General features: G+C 45.3%; 1 long non-coding RNA gene across 1 annotated transcript; it reads left to right on the forward strand.

The window, feature by feature from the left end:
* The first annotated feature begins 9,898 nt into the window (after positions 1-9,898).
* On the forward strand, positions 9,899-12,942 carry LOC135313263 (uncharacterized). The gene is made up of 4 exons (XR_010372879.1): positions 9,899-9,977; positions 10,121-11,201; positions 12,028-12,128; positions 12,483-12,942. It is a non-coding gene; the product is annotated as an uncharacterized LOC135313263 (long non-coding RNA).
* Positions 12,943-19,429: the final 6,487 nt, after the last annotated feature.

The raw sequence follows: 19,429 nt of genomic DNA on the forward strand, positions 1-19,429 counted from the left end.
TTGTCCATGGAGTGGTCACTGTTGTTAAAATATGCTTGGAGATCAACTCTCCGTCTAACAGCTCCTCTCCTTCACCACTTCCTCACAAAGTAAAACCTTTCCTTGCTTCATACAGGGTACAGCAGCCTGGGCTCTTGCCTTAGAATAGAGTTAGAGCAGGTTCCTTCTCCTTTGCATCCTTGCTGAAGAGGAGTCTTTATCCTATAACACTGCAATGCTTACTGCCACCCTCTCATCAGGGGTTTGGGAAAGAGTCATGGCAGTGCTTATGTTTGTATGTCTGTCCTGCTCAGTCATGCACCTGCCCTTCTGGAAGTTCAGCAGCTGTGTGAGACATGAGGACTGATGGACTCGTTATTCCTGCTGTGCACAGTAAAGAGTGGTGGTACTAAAATCCCTCTCTGTGCAAGAGCCTGCAGCTGGGTACAGAGCTCAGATTCAGTTCTCCATCCTCATCTCCCCCTTTGCAGAGTGGGAATGCAATCTCCCGTGCCTAGGGTATGGCTGTGTGCATCCGCATCAGGGAGCGTGGACAGTGAGTGTCTCACCCTCTTGCTGAAGTAGATCCATTTTGGGCAAAAGCCTAACCCTGATAACCCATCACCACTGATAACTACAGTCTGGGTGTCTGGCAGGAGTCCTGCTCATTATCTTGCTCCCTGTGTCAAGGCCTCTGCAAGTATTTGGCTGGAAATGTACCAAGGGAGCGCACAGGCATGTGGCAGAGGCAGTCTGCCCAGGAAAGAGGAGCTGGGGGGAGAGCAGCACTGTGCCCGGAGCAGTGGAGAGGGGCAGGCTTCTGGCCAGGATGGGAAAGGAAAGGTAGGGAATGGCTTTCCATGTGGGCCCTATGCAGGAGACTTCAGTGTATGCAGGTAAACAGACTTTTGGCTAAGCTTCTGGATTGCTATGAGTGATGCAAAAGGGGAGCAGCGGGTTCATCAGCCAGAAGCGAGTTATCCACCCACCCCAAGATGCTCCTGGTGTCTCTAGGAACCTGAGGCACAGTGCCCTTGCAACTGTCTCAGCAAGACAACTGTCTTCCATTGCCTTATCTCCACTGTTAGTGGTTGTGTGGTATGGGAGCTGTGGCTGGTGTAATCCCCAGGGAAGATCAGAGGAAAGCACAGGAAAGCCTTTTGTGTGCTCAAAAACAAAGAGGGAAAGTCACCTCATGGACCTGGGCTGGCCTATGAAGTTGGCATCTGAAGCACAGTCTGTATGCTGTGGGAGCCCCATCACCGATGCCTACAGCAAGGCAAAGGGTTGAACTCGACACTTGTGGGCTTGTCAACCTGGCCCCATCTCTGTCATGCACGCCTTGGCACAGCCAGCTCGCATGAGACCGAAACACAGTGGGTGGCGGAAGAGGCACCAGCCCCTTCTTCTGCTGACACTGGTGTTCAATGCCTTTCAAAGGGAAAACTCATCTAACTTCCAACCCCAATTCATCTCCACCCATATACATAGAGGTAAGGATTTAGGACACCTTTAAAAATTCCAATTTTTCCTTACCTTTTTAAACACCTTTACTGAAATAAAGAGCCAAACTTTTCCAAGTTGGCCACAAGATGGAAGCATCAGACAAAAATCTGTTAAACAGTTCTTTTCCTCATCCCTCTTCTGTTTTTGTTCCTACAGCACCACAGATGTGCTGCCCCTGCAGAGGCAGAGCAGCTGGAGCCTCTACAGCAATAGGATGTAAAGGAATACATACGGTGTCCATCAGCTCCAAATGTTTTGTCTGGAACAACTTTGAACCTGTCATGATAACCATAGTTTTCCATAGGATGAGAACCGAGGCAGACACTCCTTTTTAAGACTAAGTATGTACTCAAGTCTACCCTTACAAAAGGGAAAACTGAAACAGCATCATGGAAGTCAGGGAAGTTACCTGGGATTTTTCTGGGCCACAGTTACCCATTTTGTTTTACGGCATACAGCCCAAATTCTGCAAAGCTGGAAACTTCACTGGCAACGGCCATGCTATCCCTGATGGAGCTGAAGGACACTGCCTTTTGCCTCAAAAAACTTACCTCTGATGGAGAGAGGGAAGGTTTTAGAACAAAATACAATTTTAATTATGGTTAGGAGCGAGACCCTCAGCTGAGACTGTGTCTGTCTCCACTGCATTCATTCTTTTGTTGATTTAGTATTGTGCTGATGTTAGATGAGGAGCCATATGCACTGTTGAGCTGAGGGACAGATTCACGTGCCTTTGTGGTATTCAAAAAAATAGAGAGTTGGGACTAATATAGCCAGACCCCCAAACTCTAACCCCCAGAAGGCATGCATGTTCAAGGATTATAGAATAATAGGATGTCCTGAGTTGGAAAAGACCCACAACGATCATCGCGTTCAACTCCTGTCCCTGCAAAGGACAACCCAAAATTCACACCGTGTGTCTGAGGGTGTTGTCCAAATGCTTCTGGAATATTGTCAGGCTTGGAGCCATGACTACTTCCATGGGAAGCCAGTTCCAGTGCTCCACCACCCTCAGGTTAGTTCAAGTTTGTAAGCTATTCTAAATCCTGCATCTATCTGATGTATCAGACACTGCTGTATTCATACTGCCATTAACACAGCTGTGCTCTGCCAGCAGGAACATCACCTGCTTTATCATTTCTCCATAAAAGTGATGCTAGGTTTGTAAGAAGAGGAATGCGATTTATTAGACCAGCTGATACAGCTGGAAAAAATGAGTAGTAACTTACATCAGGACTTGAGGTAAAGCTTGGGAATCTAAAAACTGGGCTGTCTTTTTCAGCTCTATTAATTGGCCTCACAAAAGACATCTGCATATCACTTCTGGGTGGCTGAGACAACCCCCATTGTATTGCAGCAGTAGCATGTGTCAGCTGATGCCCAAATCTTAGAAACACCTATTTAAGGCAGCTCTAACCTTTAAAATTGGAGCCATTTTGCCGAAGTAAGCCAAGTGTGTGTGCACTACCAGAAACAGCCCTGCAAAAAAGTGGTTTCCACCAGCAAGTGTACTTGGGTGTATTTGTATTTATTCCAATTGCATTTGTGAGTTCGTTGATTTATTGTTCTCAGAAGTAGAGGGGATTTTTTTGCTCACAATCTATTTGACATGCAAAATGATGGGTGCTTTGGTAGGTAAAATGCTGCTGTATTGATATGGGAACAACGTCAATGCTTTAAAGCCAATCTCCAATTATAAAGAAGAGTCTACTGTTGTCATTTAACCTGGCATGCTCTATGACACAGACCAGAGGGTTTTCCCAAATTAATTCCCATTTGAACCAGAGCCTGTCATCTAGAAAAAAAGCAGTCTTTTCTCATCTCTGTGAATCCTTGTGTAAATATCAGGTTTTGCAGCTGCTTACAAGTGAGACAAGTGATATTAGTTCAACACTCTGGGCATGCACCAAACCAAGACTTATATTTCCATACTGTTTGCTCAGAGGAGCTCAGAAAACTGTTAGCCATCATTTCTAGTCTGATCAGCTGGATGAGCAGGGGAGTGGGATTTCATCAACATATTTCAATCACTTTCAGTGTATTTTCTGGTGGCTGCCTTTGGCAGTTTTGGTTATGTGTGTACAATACTCTGATGCTCTGTGTATGAAACAGGAGTTCCTGTGGCTGGAACTGGCCTGAAGGAGGGAGGATGCCTGTAGCTAAAAAAATGGTATAATGTTTCTACACAGTATGAAAATGCGGTTGAATTTTGAGTGTTTTCCCTCCCTGACCCAAGACCTTCTCATGATTTTCCTAGCTGTGCCTCCCTGTTGGATGGCCCAGGGAGATTGTTCTGAGCAGATCAGGAGGGGTAACACTGCCAACTCCCCCGCCAGGCTTCGGTCAGAGCTGCTTGCATTTGGCTTTTACGTATGCAAAAGCAGGGATGGACAGAGGACCCTCTATACTAAACCCAGCTACAACTTAATGTAGCAACACAGAGGACTGGGCCGCTGCCTTTAGCTGCAGACACAGGGGACTCTCCATGCTCTGTTACAGCTGTGGGCTGGTCAGGAGATGCTCTTCCCGGCTGCAACGCTGCTGCTTAAAGACTTGGCATGACTGGTGGGATGATAGAATTATAGAATCATAGAATCATTAAAGCTGGAAAAGACCTCTAGGATCATCAAGCCCAACTGTCAACCCAACACCACCATGTCTCCTAAACCACGACCTGAAGTGCCACGTCTACACATCTTTTAAATACCTCCAGGGATGGTGACTCCACCACCTCTCTGGGCAGCCTGTTCTAATGCCTGACCACTCTCTCAGTCAAGAATTTTTCCTAATATCCAATTTAAACCTCCCCTGATGCAGCTTGATGCCTGTCACTAATGACCTGGGAGAAGAGACCAACACCCACCTCACCACAACTTCGTTTCAGGTAGAGCACGATAAGGTCACCTCTCAGCCTCCTTTTCTCCAGGCTAAACAACCCCAGTCCCCTCATCTTCTCCTCATAAGACTTGCTCTCCAGACCCTTCACCAGCTTTGTTGCCCTTCTCTAGACACACTCCACCACCTCAATGCCCCTTTTGTAGTGAGGGGCCCAAAACTGAACACAATATTCAAGGTGCGGCCTCACCAGTGCCGAGTACAGGGGCACGATCACTTCCCTGCTCCTGCTGGCCGCACTATTCCTGATACAAGCCAGGATGCTGTTGACCTGGCATATTCTGGTGGTGTTTTGTTGTTGTTGTGGGTTTTTTTTCTGCTGTCTTGCTAAGACTGCATGATTTGTTCAAAGGTGTATTTGACTTGGCTTTTTTTCCTCCCACCCACCCTTCTCAACTTCCCCTCTGGAGAAGTGGGCTGGGAGGTCTGCTGCATCCTTGCCCTGCTTCAGGCCTGGACCACACCAGCTGCTGCCAAAGGCCAGGGTTGAAGGGGTCCAGCACCACTCCAAGCTGCTCCTGAGAGTCTGCATAGCTAATGTGCTTCCACAGATCCTCCCTGGATCCTCGGCTGTTCCCCTGGCAGTGAGAAACCCTCAGAATTAAATACCGTGAAAAAGCGTTGTTGAAAATGTTCAAGAGAAACTGCATTTTGAGAGAATATGCGTTTGAAAATGTCAGCATTCTGTAAAAGAAGAAGAAGAAAAAAAATGGTGCGAATATATGTTGCTTTGCTGTCAAAAACTGAGCAGCCCAAACCTGTCCTGAGCTGCCAAAAATTAAAAACTTTATTTTTTGGCTTGAATATTTTGGTATTCAGATTTTCTCCTGAAAGTGCCATGTTCACTATGGAGAATGTAGAAAGCAAGCTTTTGGTTTTTTCCCCCTGTTGAAATACGCTTTTACCTTCTCCCTCCTGAGAAGGACCCCCCCTTCCCATCCTGCATGTTATGACATCTTGTGCTGAGACCAAGACTGTGCTGCTGCAAGGACCTTTCATAGGAACAGCTGTTAGAAGTTGCCTTGCAACTCCAAGGAAGTATTTATCAGGATTTCTTAGCCTGGCAGCTTCCAAAAAAATTGCCAGCAGAGGACTGGGGCATGAGGGCTGCCTCCAGCGGGGTGCCACTCACGCTGCGGGCAGGAAACCGGCAGCGCCTGCCCAGGCATGAAAGATGCATTTTCTTTCTCTGCTCTGTCCTGCGGCAGTTGGCTATGGGAGACAGTAAAAGCCTCCTTTTCTGGGAGCATCGCTGACGCAAAGGCTCACACGCATGAGCGAGAACACAGCGGCATTTTTGTGCGGGCACATGCCTGCCTGCCTGCCTGCCCACAGGGCACTCCCCTTTATATCCCAGGACCGATGCAAAGGAGGGCTCTGAACCCCACCATGGCCTTGCAACTTCATGCTGGTCAGAGACACTGCCAGCACTGCCTGGGTTTTGCCAGCCTCCGGGGCAGGGCTCATGTATTGGGTCTGTCTGAGATGGAGTTAATTTTCCCTTTAGTAGCCCTCGTAGTACTGTGCTTTGCATTGGTAGCTAGAAAGGTGTTGATAACACACCAGTGTCACTGCTACTGCTGAGCAGTGCTTGTACAGCATCAAGGCTGTTTCTTCAACATTCCTCCCTCACCAGTAGGCTGGGGGTGGGCAAGATCTTGGGAGGGGACGTAGCCATGACAGCTGACCCAAACCGACCAAAGGGATATTCCATACCATATGATGTCTGCTCAGCAATAACAGGTAAGAGAAAGGAGAGGGAGGAGGGGGGCATTTGTTATTATGACGTTTGTCTTCTGGAGCAACTGCTACATATACTGAAGCCCTGTTTCCCAGAAAGTGGCTGGACATTGCTTGCTGATGGGAAGCAGAGAATAGTCTTTTGTTTTCCTTCGCTTCTGCATGTGGCCTTTGCTTTTGCCTTATTTAACTGTCTTTATATTGAGCCATGAGCTTTTTTCCATCTTATTTTCTCCCCCCACCATCCTGATGAGGAGGGGAGTGATAGAGCAGCTTGGTGGGCACCTGGCATCCAGCCAAGATCAACCTAACACAGGTTGTAAAAGACATCACCTCTGTCTGTGAACCTGCCGCATGTTAATCTTGAGACCATCTCAGCTAAGGGAGCTCTGCTGCACCAGCACTAAATTTTGTCACAATGCTTCTAAGGTTGTCTTCTTCTGCACCAAAGACTGAGCAGGGGGCTTGTGAGAGTGCTAAGTCAGCAGAAGGGAAGGGTTTTCTCACATATCTACAGAATGGTGGTGATGTAGCTCATGGCAGACCTCTCTCCTTGTCTCCTCCTCTCTCCAATAATATGTGTCTTGTCCCAACACCTTGTCTGCCACGCTGTCCCCAGGCTCCTGTTGTGTTCCTCCAGCCACATGCGTAGTGCTGGCCTTACTGCTGAGACCTGTCTGGCTCATGCCACAGGGGAACAGTCTACTGGGTCTGGTTTGGTAGACCCCTCCAACAACAGCAGGTGGGACTGGATCAGCTGCTGATGAGGGAGGTAGAAGGACCCCCATACAGTTGTGTGTGGTGGAAGAGGGAATGGGACCATGGAAGCACTAGGACAGGGTAACTATCATCATATAACACACCCTACAGTCCTAGAAAGGCTCAAACCCTGCCAACATTGTCCAGGACAAAGCACCTCTGTCTTCATTCACACAGGAGCATTGAGCAAGGATCTGGCCAAGACCAGTAAGTCCAGAAGTGTGACACTTCTGGACCACCTAGAGGGACAATTAAGGATTTTGCCTTGAGGAAATCACCAGGAGAACTTCAGAAAACCACAAAAGCAGCCACTTTGTCCCAGCCCTGCACTGAAGGGGGCTCTTTTAGGGCTCAGAGGATTTTGTGGTTCTGCCTTGAAGTTTCTTACTTCTAGGTGTGCTTACCACTGCTCAAGACACCCTCCCTGAGTTTTGTGCATTGACACCTCTCTTCTAGTGAGTGGTCTGAGAGCTTTTTTGGCACTGTCCAGAAATTAGAGGATAGGTAACCTGAAAATATCATAGCAGTCCACTGACTGATTTTACTTAAGTCAAACAGCTGCCAGAAGGCAATAGCAGTGGTAGTTCCCTTACTATAATATTGCTGTTGGCAACCTGGGCTGGATTTGAACAGCTGACAGCTGATCCTCCTGTCGATGCTTCAAACCACCCGTTCTTCTTTTTAGCTACAGTTTTATGTCAAGTAGCCATGCAGCGGCTAAAATGCTCATAAATTATGATTTTACGATACTCCTATATTGTTGAACTTGATGTGATGTCATGAGATTGGGTTGTTTATATATATGTAACTGTACCTTCTTCTCTCTTTGAATGGTCAAGAACTCCAAATATAGGTCATCTGTTGCATTGAAATATATCCTCTGCATCTTTCATGAAATTAAAATAAACATTTTGCTTATTTTTTTATTTCATTAAAACACCTGCCAGAAAGTTTTGAGAATATTTGGAAGTTTTATTTTTTTAAATGAATCTGGAATAAACAAGGTGAGAATGGGTTTAATTTAGTAAAAAACCCCTCATCTTTATAAAACATTTTAACAATATCAATGACAAATCAATTATTCTCTATCTTATGTGACTCACAGCCTAGGCTGAGATCAAATCTTTTTAGTAGAGCAGGCACATCTTGAAGACATACCATTTTTGCTAACCATTGAATTTTTCTGGCTTTAGTAGTTCTGCAACTAGAAGTGCTCAAAGGCTGGACACAAATACTGGTGTTTCAAAGCAACAGAGAATATGATTTTGTCGCAGAAGTTATACATCTTTCAAACTTTTCATTATGTTAACTTGACTACATCAAAAGGGTTTGTTGAAATTTTATTTAAAATATAGACATGCAGTTTCAGCATGTGACCTTAGTTGTCACTGATTGTGTAGAATAAATTCTGCTAAATACACAGATTCACAGCTATATGTCTGCTCAAAAGGGCCATAGTTTCTCTCTGGAGAGAAAACTTTGCATGAAAATTAAATTATTGTTTTGGATGGAGTAATGAAAGCAAAAGCTGCCAGGTAATAAAAGGGCCCTAGGGGAGCTGGAGGAGCAGGGACTATCTGTACAGTTCCAGTATACCCATCCCCACCACGCCCCCCAGCTCAGGCTGCAGCAAGTTCAGCTCTTTTTGCAAAGAAATTGGCAGAAATGTTCCTTAGCATGCAACAGCTAGAAAGAGGCAACTGGCACATGCTTGCCTTTCCTGCTTTCCTCCCTCTTAATTCTGCAAACAGGTCATTATGGAAGTCACAAACCAGCAATACTATTGTCCTTTCTTGTCCTTCCTCTCCCTTAAGGCCACATCACCTCCATGATATGTTAGTGGTCGGTACTTTGGAAAATCAGTTTGATTCCTTCTTCCTGCAGGTGCTGTGACTCATTTGCCTGAACAGTGCTCTGGAGGACACAGATGCTTTACTTGGTGCTCACTGCGGTACTTTGCTCCATGCTTACTGGAATACTTTGAATCAGAGCTCGGTCTTGGGTTTAAAACCTACAGATTTCGAAGGGACATACCTGTGAGTGACTGTTGAGGAACACAGCTAGATTGTCTCTTTAAAAAAATAAGTATTTTGATGCAAAAGCTGCCCATTGGAGAAAAGAAAGAAAAAACAGAGAAACAGTATTATCAAAACAATAAATAGACAATATGCACCAGCCCCCCAACACCATCTCCAGAACTTGAGTTCATGACCCCTCGGTCCTTTGTAAATGGATGTCCATTCCCATCTCTGCTTCCAATATATTATCAAAGAGTTATCCAAGATGTCCTCATGCACTGTTTCATCCCTATTCACCTTCTGGTACAAGTCTGGAAAGATTCCTACTGACATAGAAGGATTTTGACTCCAAGTCTGTCTTGATTATATAGTGTGCAATATACTTCTCACTGGCTGACCTTATTAGCCCTGATAGATGTCTAGGGGGCAAAATGATGATGGTGCTCAGGAAAAAACCTGAAGCATTGCTGTACTGAATAACAAAAAATCATAGGCTGGTCCTCCAAGGCATGATTTAAAACCAAGGCAAAACATGCTGGGTTCTTTCAGTGCCATTTGGTGGACTTTCAGGTTTTGCTTGCTTCACGTGATGATGGTTATCTGCAATGGTGAGAGCTAGCAATGCACTGTGTACAAATGAAAGTGAAGAAGCTGTGATGCCAGCAGCTGGGACTTCTCCATCCAATGCAAAGACATGGCAAAGCAATCTGATACAGTACATAGCCAGTCCAACTCTCCTTCTGCTAGCACAGAAGTCCACAGGAGTTCACAGAAGATTTTAGGGCTGCTTCTCCAGAACTTCATTCTCTGGGAAAAAGTAGTATTATGTGCATATTCACCTGATTTGGCAGGGAAAAAAAATTCCTTCCTTTTGCCTTTTTCAGTTTGCTAGTAACTGTAAAAATGAGAATCCCAGAAGCTGTTGCTAAACAGTACTAGAGTTTTCCTGGATGAGGTTTAATAATTAATAGTAATTTGACTAAAACCAAAAGAAAGTTCAAGGGCTATACTCAATAGGAGATCCAGGAACTGCCTTCAGTCTCAAGTATTCACACTTATAAAGCAGAACTTCAAGAAATGGTGATTAACTTCTATTTTTCTCCCCCATTTTCACAAAGGCCAGATTTATAATCTGCTTATATGCAGTCATTTGCATGTAAGAACATAAATACCCGTATTCCCTTATCAGGTTGAGTTGTTTGTCTGCTTTTTGTCTTCTGCAGGTTCAGACGTCTGTGTGTACACAGTTGCAGGTGTATGTGCAGGGTCTGGTTTGGATCTGATACTTCTTTCATCTCATCCATTCCTAGGGAGGCAGCGTTGAGCATTTCATATCTCTGGAGTCCGTTTCCTTTAGCGGCTCCTTGTCATTTCCTAGCAGGGTTTGTCTCTGTATGTGAAGGCACAGCTGGAGAGGGGTGGCGTTTGTCCTTTTTTTCCTACAGCTACCCAGTCTGTGTGCGTGGAATCTGTCAAGGAGGCTGCAGGCCTGGGTCACAATGCGGAGCAGTAGAACAGGGTGACCTCAAACTCTTCCCAAGACACAAATCATCTCCCTGGTTTAAATTTTGTACTTCTTGGGGTTTTAGATGTATATTCTTTTTCACTTTTTGCTTCTTGGAAATTAAATTTATAAGGAATGGAGAACTGAGAAGCAAAACTGTGTTTTAGGCTAATGAGAAGTGGCAGGAAAAGGGCAGAAGCACGTCCACAGGTAGGGAAGGTGCTAGAGATAAAATGAACCAAAGTTAAACCTTGCTCAAAGTTTGCAGCAAAGGAGCAGCTGCAGGTAAAGAAAGGGCAATATCAGAGGCAAAGCTGGTGTTTATACAGCAGCTGTGAAATCAAGGGCAGGTACTAATAGACTTCCTTCAATTTGTATCACACTATAGCTGTCATTTAACAATAATGTTAAATAGCGCTGAAAGCTGAACTTAAAATGTACTTTTCTAGACTGATTTCACAAAAACTCCCATCCAAGCTGTGATAAAGCTGGCGCTATTTATCAACAGAATGAGGACTGGGTCCTCTAGGAAGACCACATCTTACCATGGGAATCTCTACCTTTGTTTGCTAAAGGCATGCTGTCAAAATGATACCTGCTTATTTCCTAAAATGAACTAAAAGTAGCTTGAGGATTACACCTGTCTTTGTCAATTTCTGTCATTAAACAACTCCCTGTCTCCAGTTTCATGCTTTATTCCCTGCTGGTGTCTAAAGGATGCATGCTGACAGCTGAGGAAAGCGACTGTTGTGAAACACTGGCACTGCCTGTGGGGCCGTGATCAGCAGCAAGACTAACTGGTGAGTCTGGGTGAGTTGTTTTCTTTTGTTTTGATCAATCATTTAGCATGAGAAAAATGTGGCTTTGGCGGATCTGGCACTGCTCACTAATTGGGCTGGATGTGCAGATTGACTAAAGCACATGCTTATGGTTTGGGAGATCCAAGTTCAACTCTGCCATCTGCTTGAAGCCTTGTTTTCCTGCCGTCCTGGTTGTGCAGGCTCTGGGTTGAGCAGGGCTGGCAGGTGCACAGTCTCTCTCGCTGAAGCTGTTACACTTTGCATATGGAGATTAAATATTTATTAGCGCTGATGGTCCTGGGTGTCCCAGCTCCCACCTGGGTGCCCTAGTCACTGCACTGTAATGCTCCCTCTGGAGCAATCAATTCATGTTCAAATGTAGTGTGCGAAGCGAGACCACATCAAGGGGAGAGACTGAAGAAGCTTTTCAGTGCTGCACAACAGTTTGCAAGGGTAAGACAGTCTCCTGGGAAAGGGATGCAGGTACAAAGCTCCTTGTACAGAGGAAAGCAGGGCAGAACTGCTGTTTCCTTCACCCTGAACATGCGCTGAGCCTGTGGCTCTGTGGGGTTCCCCTTTGGGTGTGGAGACTTCTCCAGTCTCTGAGCTATGCAAAGGGCTGCAAAAAGCATTTAAGAAGCTTGACCCTACAGGGAGATTTTAAATCCTTTGCACTAGGGTCCTCACCTGGCTACTTTGAGGGATCTCTGTAGATCAGATGAGCTGGAAACAAGTGGAGGAGATACTTGGGAAAAGAGGCACAATACCTGGTAGAACAAGACGAACTAGAAATAGCTGCATTCTTTTTTGGCTTTTATCAATTCAGGTGAGATGCATTAAAGTATTTCTGGGAGCTAGAGACCACCACAATCAACAGCACAACTGCAGAACTGAATCCTTCCTTCAAAACCTCACAGGCCATAGTGGGTAAATATAGTTCAGACACAAATATGTTTTCAGATGAACAGTGTTCTTTTAAATCTTTTTTTCTCTCTTCTAAGAGTGCCAAGTAGTGCCAGTTTGGAAGTAATTTCTGAAATGTGGACATCTGTCTTCTAGGATCTGTACTGAAAACACCATCTTTTTTCATATGGCTCACCAAACAACCCATTCATTAGTAACTAGTTTCAGTCTGTAATGACTTTGGGTCTGATTCATAGTTGCAACTCTTGAGCTTTGTGCCATTGTCAGTGGGGTTTGCATTAGCATAAATCTGGGGTGCAGAAGTGAATCTGGCCCTCTTTCTGGTCAGACTAACGATTTTCATATGATGTTTCACAGATCGTCATCAATCCCCAGAGCCCTTCTAACGTCTGAGAAAGAAAAAGCTGCAGAATAATATCTACACCATAAAATTGCTCTAAAAATAACAGCTAATCTCCTGTTTGAGATGTTAATTTATAGAAGGAAAAGCTTTGGAATAAGCCCCAAACCTTGTAATTAAGTGACTTTTTTTTTCTTGAGATATATAAGCAATTCTTCAGTCCTTTGCTGAGAAAGTCTGTGCTGTGTTCTACACCCAGATCTTCCAGAACTAGCTAGAAGGTATTCCACACCAGTCCACATGTAAGAAAAAGCTTTTCATCAGTCTGAAGTAAGGTATAAACAACCTCAGGAAGTTTGGAATATGTTATTAAAACTGTTCTCTAGTATCCTTGTTACAGGGTGTTTTGGCATCATGTCCTTTGGAGTAAGCTTGTTATGTAAGTCACTTGTTGGCTAGCCTCTGATCTGTCCCATGATCGCTCATCACAAAATCACATCCTTTTGTAAGTAGGGTATGAAAAGAAAGACAGTGTGCTGCTGTTCATTTAATGATTCATCTGTCTTGCTTTCCTCCTGTTCTAACCCCTCTGTGTTTCTAGATTTTAACCTGCCTGTGTCTTGGGCATTTCTCTTAGCTTTCTCCAGCCTGTGACTTGGGCACACCTGCACTCAAATACATCCAGGCTGGCTTTGGGCACCTCCCTGAGTGCTGCATCAGGGATGTGCTGGGCCTTGGCCCTGCTCTAGTCAGGGGAGAGGCTGTGGCACCTGATGGGAACGATGCACACCAAAGCCGGCTTTAAAAAAATTAAGGAAACTGAACAGCAGCCCCTTTACTCCCCTGTTATAGGGCATGAGCTGAGCCTCCCAAGGAGATGGCACTCTCCAAGCCCCACACACTGCCCCATTGCAGGGACGCTGCTGAATTCAGGTTTTGCAGAGTGAGGTGATGTAGCCGTGCCTAAACTGCTGAAACCAAGAGGTATTTAAACGCTAAAAAGGGAATGGGGCACCGAGATGTCTGTGTTTCCAGCTTCCAGTCAGTGCCTCTGCCTCTTACCTTACATTTGACATATTAAACTAAAGGATGTCACAGGCAGACCCTTGTGCCTAGGGAATTTTGAAGATCAACATCAGTCTTGGAAAATGCTGCAAGGCCCTGTAGCTGTGGATGTGGCAAGTGCTGTATTTATTATTGCTAAGGAAGTACAAGTATAGCGATTACAAGAAAATATGAAACTATGGAAACATGAATATGAAGCATTTATAGTGCTGTATGAGGAAAAGCATCAGGTAGTTATTTTCTTTGATGGCATATCTTGAAATGAATAGGTCCATGTGTTCCTAGGATAACATCTGATACCTCATTTGTTCTCAAGAGAGGTCTTCAAAAGTCTTCAGACTTTTGCCACAGGTCTGTAATTATCTGTCTCTTTAAAAGTTCCTTCCCCCTGCCTTTTATCAGTTGTGCTCCTTACCCTGAATAGAGCAAAGATTGTAAACCACCCTGCAGATTAAGTAACGGGGCTGAAAACAGCCGGGTGATGGGCACAGCAGAGCATTGCCACTACCAAAGCAAAAGTCAGCTCGGACTTGCAGTGAGGTTACCAGAAGTGCCCAGAAGTCCCAGAATCAGTACAAATTCAGCCTCCCTCAGGGCTTCCTGCACTGCCTATGGGTTCATCAGGTCCAGCAGTGCTGGTGGTGGTGCTGCAGGTGCTGGGGTTTGTGGGGTGCGGGAGCGGCCACAGGAGGAAGAGGAGGAATACAGGGGCCAAGTAAACCTCCAGAAATCTTCCTGTGGTTTCTAAGGTATTGCTAAAGTTTGACACACTTGTGCAGGAGCAACAGGAATAAATACATTGATGGTAATGAGTATGGTAAAGAAACCCGTGAAGGGGACCCTTCCAGTGTTTGCAGATACTTTTTCCAAAATTGCTTTGGAGGTGGAACTGACCCTAAATATTTCTTTCCTCTTCTTTACACAGAGACATGTGTAACACATTGTTTTGAAAGGGTTATTACAGAATCACAGAATCACAGAATGGTAGGGGTTGGAAGGGACCTCTGGAGATCATCTTGTCCAACCCCCCTGCTTGCTCAGGCACACCTGAGGAAGGGGGCACAGGAACGCATCCAGGGAGGTGTTGAATATTTCCAGGGAAGGAGACTCCACACCCTCCCTGGGCAGCCTGTGCCACTGCTCTGGCACCCTCACAGGGAAGAAGTTTTTTCTCATATTGTGGTGGAACTTCCTGTGTTCCAACCTGTGCCCATTGCCCCTTGGTCTGTCGTTGGGCACTATTGGAAAGAGCCTAGTCCCATCCTCCTGACACCCACACTTTAAGATATTTATAGGTATTGATGAAATCCCCCCTCAGTCTTCTTTTCTCCAGGCTGAACAAACCCAAGTCTCTCAGCCTTTCCTCATAAGGGAGATGCTCCCGTCCCCTGATCATCTTCGTAGCTCTCCACTGGACTTGCTCAAGCAGTTCCACGTCCTTCTTGAACTGGGAGGCCCAGAACTGGACACAGTACTCCAGATGTGGCCTCACTAGGGGGGGAGTAGAGGGGGAGGATAACCTCTCTCAACCTGCTGGCCACACTCCTTTTAATGCAGCCCAGGATACCGTTGGCCACCTTGGCCACAAGGGCACATTGCTGGCTCATGGTCAAGTGACTATTAAGTGGCTGACAGATGCTATGTCAGGGTTTTTGTTAACAGAGCTGTAGCGAGGGTGAGTGAGGAGCAAGAAGTAGGAGCAGAGAGGCTGGAACCCTGTGTTGGGATGGGTGGTGTGGCTGGCGAGGAGCATGGGTGACTGCGGTGGCCAGGAGGGAGGGCAGCAGCATTCATCACTGTGGAAAGTGGAGAAAGCCTACTCAAGGAACACACCGGCAGAGGGAGAGGTGATACAGCACCCAAATATCTAGTCTGTCCTTCTGGCAAGTTGAAGCCCATTGGTAAAAGCTGCTATGGTTGATATATGCTATAGTTATGAACTATCTATTGTCCCTCAGAAATTAAGCATGTGTTAATGATATATTATCTATTAGTAAGTACTATCCTTTACATAACACAGAATTTTTCTGCTCTTTCTCTGGCTCTACATTTTGCATCCACTGAAAGATGCAGGTCTGGATCTACTTATTTGCTTATCTGAATTGCTTTTGCTGCTTTTGCTACCACTGCTATAAATTTCCTAGGAAACCACCCTGCAAAGCCTTGGTGGAAAGTCAAATCTTTTTGGCTGATGGCACCATAAATAACAAGTTTCTTCAAGGTCAGTCACATCAGAGGTGTTGTTCAAAGCTTTTAAAATAGCTAGCCTAGTGCTGAGTCAAACATATTTTTCTTGACTTGATTTGTATTAAAGGCCTGAGCTACAAACCTTACTCAGGCAAAATGCACATTTCTTTTAACCAAGCACTTGACTCCTGTTGTGTCCTGGTTTTGCTTGCTTTGGTTGGATTTGGAAATCAACTTGCATAATATCCTGACCCACACAGACAGTGGGACACTAACCTTTAAACCAGCCACCCTTGCTCACCTAGTACAGGTAGCAGTTATCACAACAGACACTGAAGCAGCAGGGAGGAGAACTACCTGGCCACAACCAGCTCCTGAACCTTGGGCACAACAGAGTAAGGTCATCTTTGGGACCTGCCCATTCTCCTGGTACAGCAGGGTGGATTTCAAGGGTGCAGAGGTGGCCTTAACTGCATGTAAGGATACACCTTTCCCCAGTGATATGTAAGATTGTCCCAGATGAAGAGAGTGTTTCACTTAATCCTTGTTATCCTCATGTTTGGTACCAAGGGGCTTCGGGGCATAATTACTGCCATATGGTACCAGTGGGTTTCCACAGGTAATTAACTCCATGAACTCTGTCTGTTCAAGCAACTCTGCTTGCCAAGAGCAGTCAGATCCTTGTAAAAAATCCCCCCCCAAACTGGAGTTTGCAACTCCAGCCCAGCTACCTTGTCCGTGGCTAATGCATCTTCCAAGACCCTGAAGTTTTCTCACTATACCAGAAGTTGCTTGAAATGTAATTTCAGAGAGCAGGAGGGTGAAGGGAGGCAACAATAAGTGAGGTGAAAAATGAAGGTGGCCCGTTCATGCAGCACAGATGTTCCCAGAAGGTCCCGCAGCCCCTGGAGCTGTTCTGACCATAGGACTGGGCATGATGCTGGGGCTCCTGAGCTCTGTGACTGTGCGGAAAGAGCAGAGGATCTGGCTTGACTCTCAGATTGGTGTTTACAGGGCAGGCAGAGGAAAAGTGGATGTTATACTTGAAATGTTATGAAAATCGCTGAGAAATAATGCCTGTAAGAGGCAGTTCTCAGAGTCTATTTCTGTTCACAAGGGACAAAAAGGCATGCAACAGAACCAAAAATTCTGCAAATCCATTTCCTTTTATTTTATCACTGCAAGGTTCACGAACTGAAAGAGGAGTTTGAGAAATAAGACTCAGTTTCCAAGTGGAATTATTAGGTTTAACTTTGTTTTTGTACTCAAACCTTTTTTTTTTTTTAAGATAAGCTTGGATTTTTCCCTCTATACAACAATAGTTAAACATGATACTCAGTTGCTTGGCTGAGAGACTGATAGGATTAAAATCTAAAAATACAAAAGATAGAAACCAGATTGTGTTATCTAAAATATACATCCTCTCCTGTCGTGCTGGTAACTTAGGTTCACACAGTGTAAACAGAGAACTAACAAGCTCTGGTATTGTCATTTGGGCTAGGTTTTTTTTTTAACATAAACTACCTCCAAGCAGCTCACAGAGCTGTCTGAGAGATCAGGTACATAGATTTCAACGCGTCTTCAGTCCACAAGAGTTTGATTGATATAGTACAGTACTGCTATTCATATAAATATTTGAAGTTGGAAAAAACTTCTGGTTTTAATTCTGTTTTAAAAAAGCCAGTTTAAGCTAACTTCCCATAGCAGAACAGTTCTTTCACGCACACACATCTCTGTGTGGCTCTGCTTTGTGTATGTATATGTAGAACCCTGCCATGAATGATAGGTTTTGTATAGCTACTTGGCCCTTGTTGTTTCTTACAAACCAGCAGGAAGGTGGCAGGGGCCTGATCCAAAGCCAGCTGATTTTGCAGAGCCCCCATTGACTTTGGAGGACACTGGATAAACAGAGTTGTAGGACTAGTCACTTTCTAGGTTTCACATATTTCTAGGGAATTCAGTTCTTCTGCTCACAGCTCACGCAATCTGCCGTCCCAGCACAGCAGTTAGAGAGGTGACTGCCATCACGCCAAAGGGCTTGGAGACCTCATGAATTCATACAGCAGCTTTTTTGTTGCATTCATTGCTTTCTGAAAACATAATGGTACTTTTTTGTTGTTGTTGTTGTAGTTTCCAACTAGAGAGGCCTCTCATAAAAAAATATCTGAGAGAAAGGAAATGGGGACACTGCAGATTCTTGTCATCCTGGGGCACGGACAAATACAGTGAGCAAGAAAACCCAGAAGAGAATTGCCAGCAAAGTAGGAATTGCAACTGACATTAAAAATGATTTCTGAGATTCTTGGCTTGACAAATTAAGAACTGGAAACCATGTGAAGAAGCTGCAAACAAAGAAAACAACATCTAAATGTCAGAAAAATCAAGCAGCTGATTCCATAATCAGTGAAGGCAGAAGACGCAGCAAAGTCAAAGGCACGAGACAAAAATGGACTCCCAGGCTCTGGGATATGCCTGTTCTTGAGTTTTTGTTTTTTCTTCTAGCTTCTCGGGTTCTCTAACAGGACTTCTCCTTGCTGACACTCTAGCACTGAAAATACCACCCTCCTTGTTACCAGTGGCACCTACTATGGCCCTAATGAGTTCAGTTATCACAGACACGGAGGAGTTGTCTGAGCTATTCCAGTCCCAGCCTTGTAAAGACCTTCAATTCAGGACTAATAAACCCATGCACCAGCAGAAGTCAGAAACGGTTTTTCAGATGCAGCTCATGTGCCAGCAGTAACTGGATGGCTGCAGAAGCCGGTGACAAATGTGACTCACCATCCATGATGCCACTCCCAGCATGGCAGGGAAAGGCTTGGAGACGCCGCCACCACCACCTGATGTGTGTCCTCCGGCTTCTGCCAAGTGTGTTGGGAGTCGCAGCCCAGCTCCCAGTGAGGTGGGAGCTTCAAGGGCTTTGCCATTTACCAGCCTCGTTCCTCCATGGGTTGATGTAGCTTTGTCCACAGCTTTTCCAGGGAATTAGAGATTGCCTTGCAGTGGCAGTATTTTCTTTATGTTTTATTGTAGGCAGGATTTTAAACTTTTTTTGCACTGAGTATCTACCCAGGTAGGAGGTAGGAGCCTCCCAGCACAACCAGGATGGTGAGAGCCATCTCCACTGGTTTCACTGTCAGAGTGGCCTTCATCCTTTCTCCTGCACAGAATCATAGAATAATAGAATGGTTTGGATTGCAAGGGACATTCAAAGATCACCTAGTCCAACCCTCTGCCACGCGCAGGGACATCTTTCACTCGATCAGGCTGCTCAAAGCCCCATCCAACCAGGTCTTGAACACTTCGAGTGATGGGGCCTCCACAGCTTCTCTGGGCAACCTGTTCCAGTGTCTCACCACCCTCATTGTAAAAATTCTCTTCGTTATATCCGATCTAAACTTACCTTCTTTTAGTTTAAAGATGTCGCCCCTTTTCCTGTCACTACAGGCCCTTGTAAAAAGTCTTTCCCCATCTTTCTTAGCTGCCCATGCCCACACAAAGCTGGTGATGCACAGAGGAGGTAACAAACGCATGGCAGCAGTGCAAGAGACAAGGCCACCTCACTATGAAAGCTGAGGTGAAACAAGGACACTCGTAATGTTTATTCAAAGCTGTCCAGATCACGTCAGTCATACACCTCTGCCCGTTGCTTCCCTGCAGCAGCCGGCTGGTATGCTGTGATTTGCAGCTTCCCTCAGCCCCGCACCTTTGT

The sequence above is a fragment of the Phalacrocorax carbo genome, chromosome 4 (assembly GCF_963921805.1).
Source record: "Phalacrocorax carbo chromosome 4, bPhaCar2.1, whole genome shotgun sequence".
Taxonomy (NCBI): domain Eukaryota; kingdom Metazoa; phylum Chordata; class Aves; order Suliformes; family Phalacrocoracidae; genus Phalacrocorax; species Phalacrocorax carbo.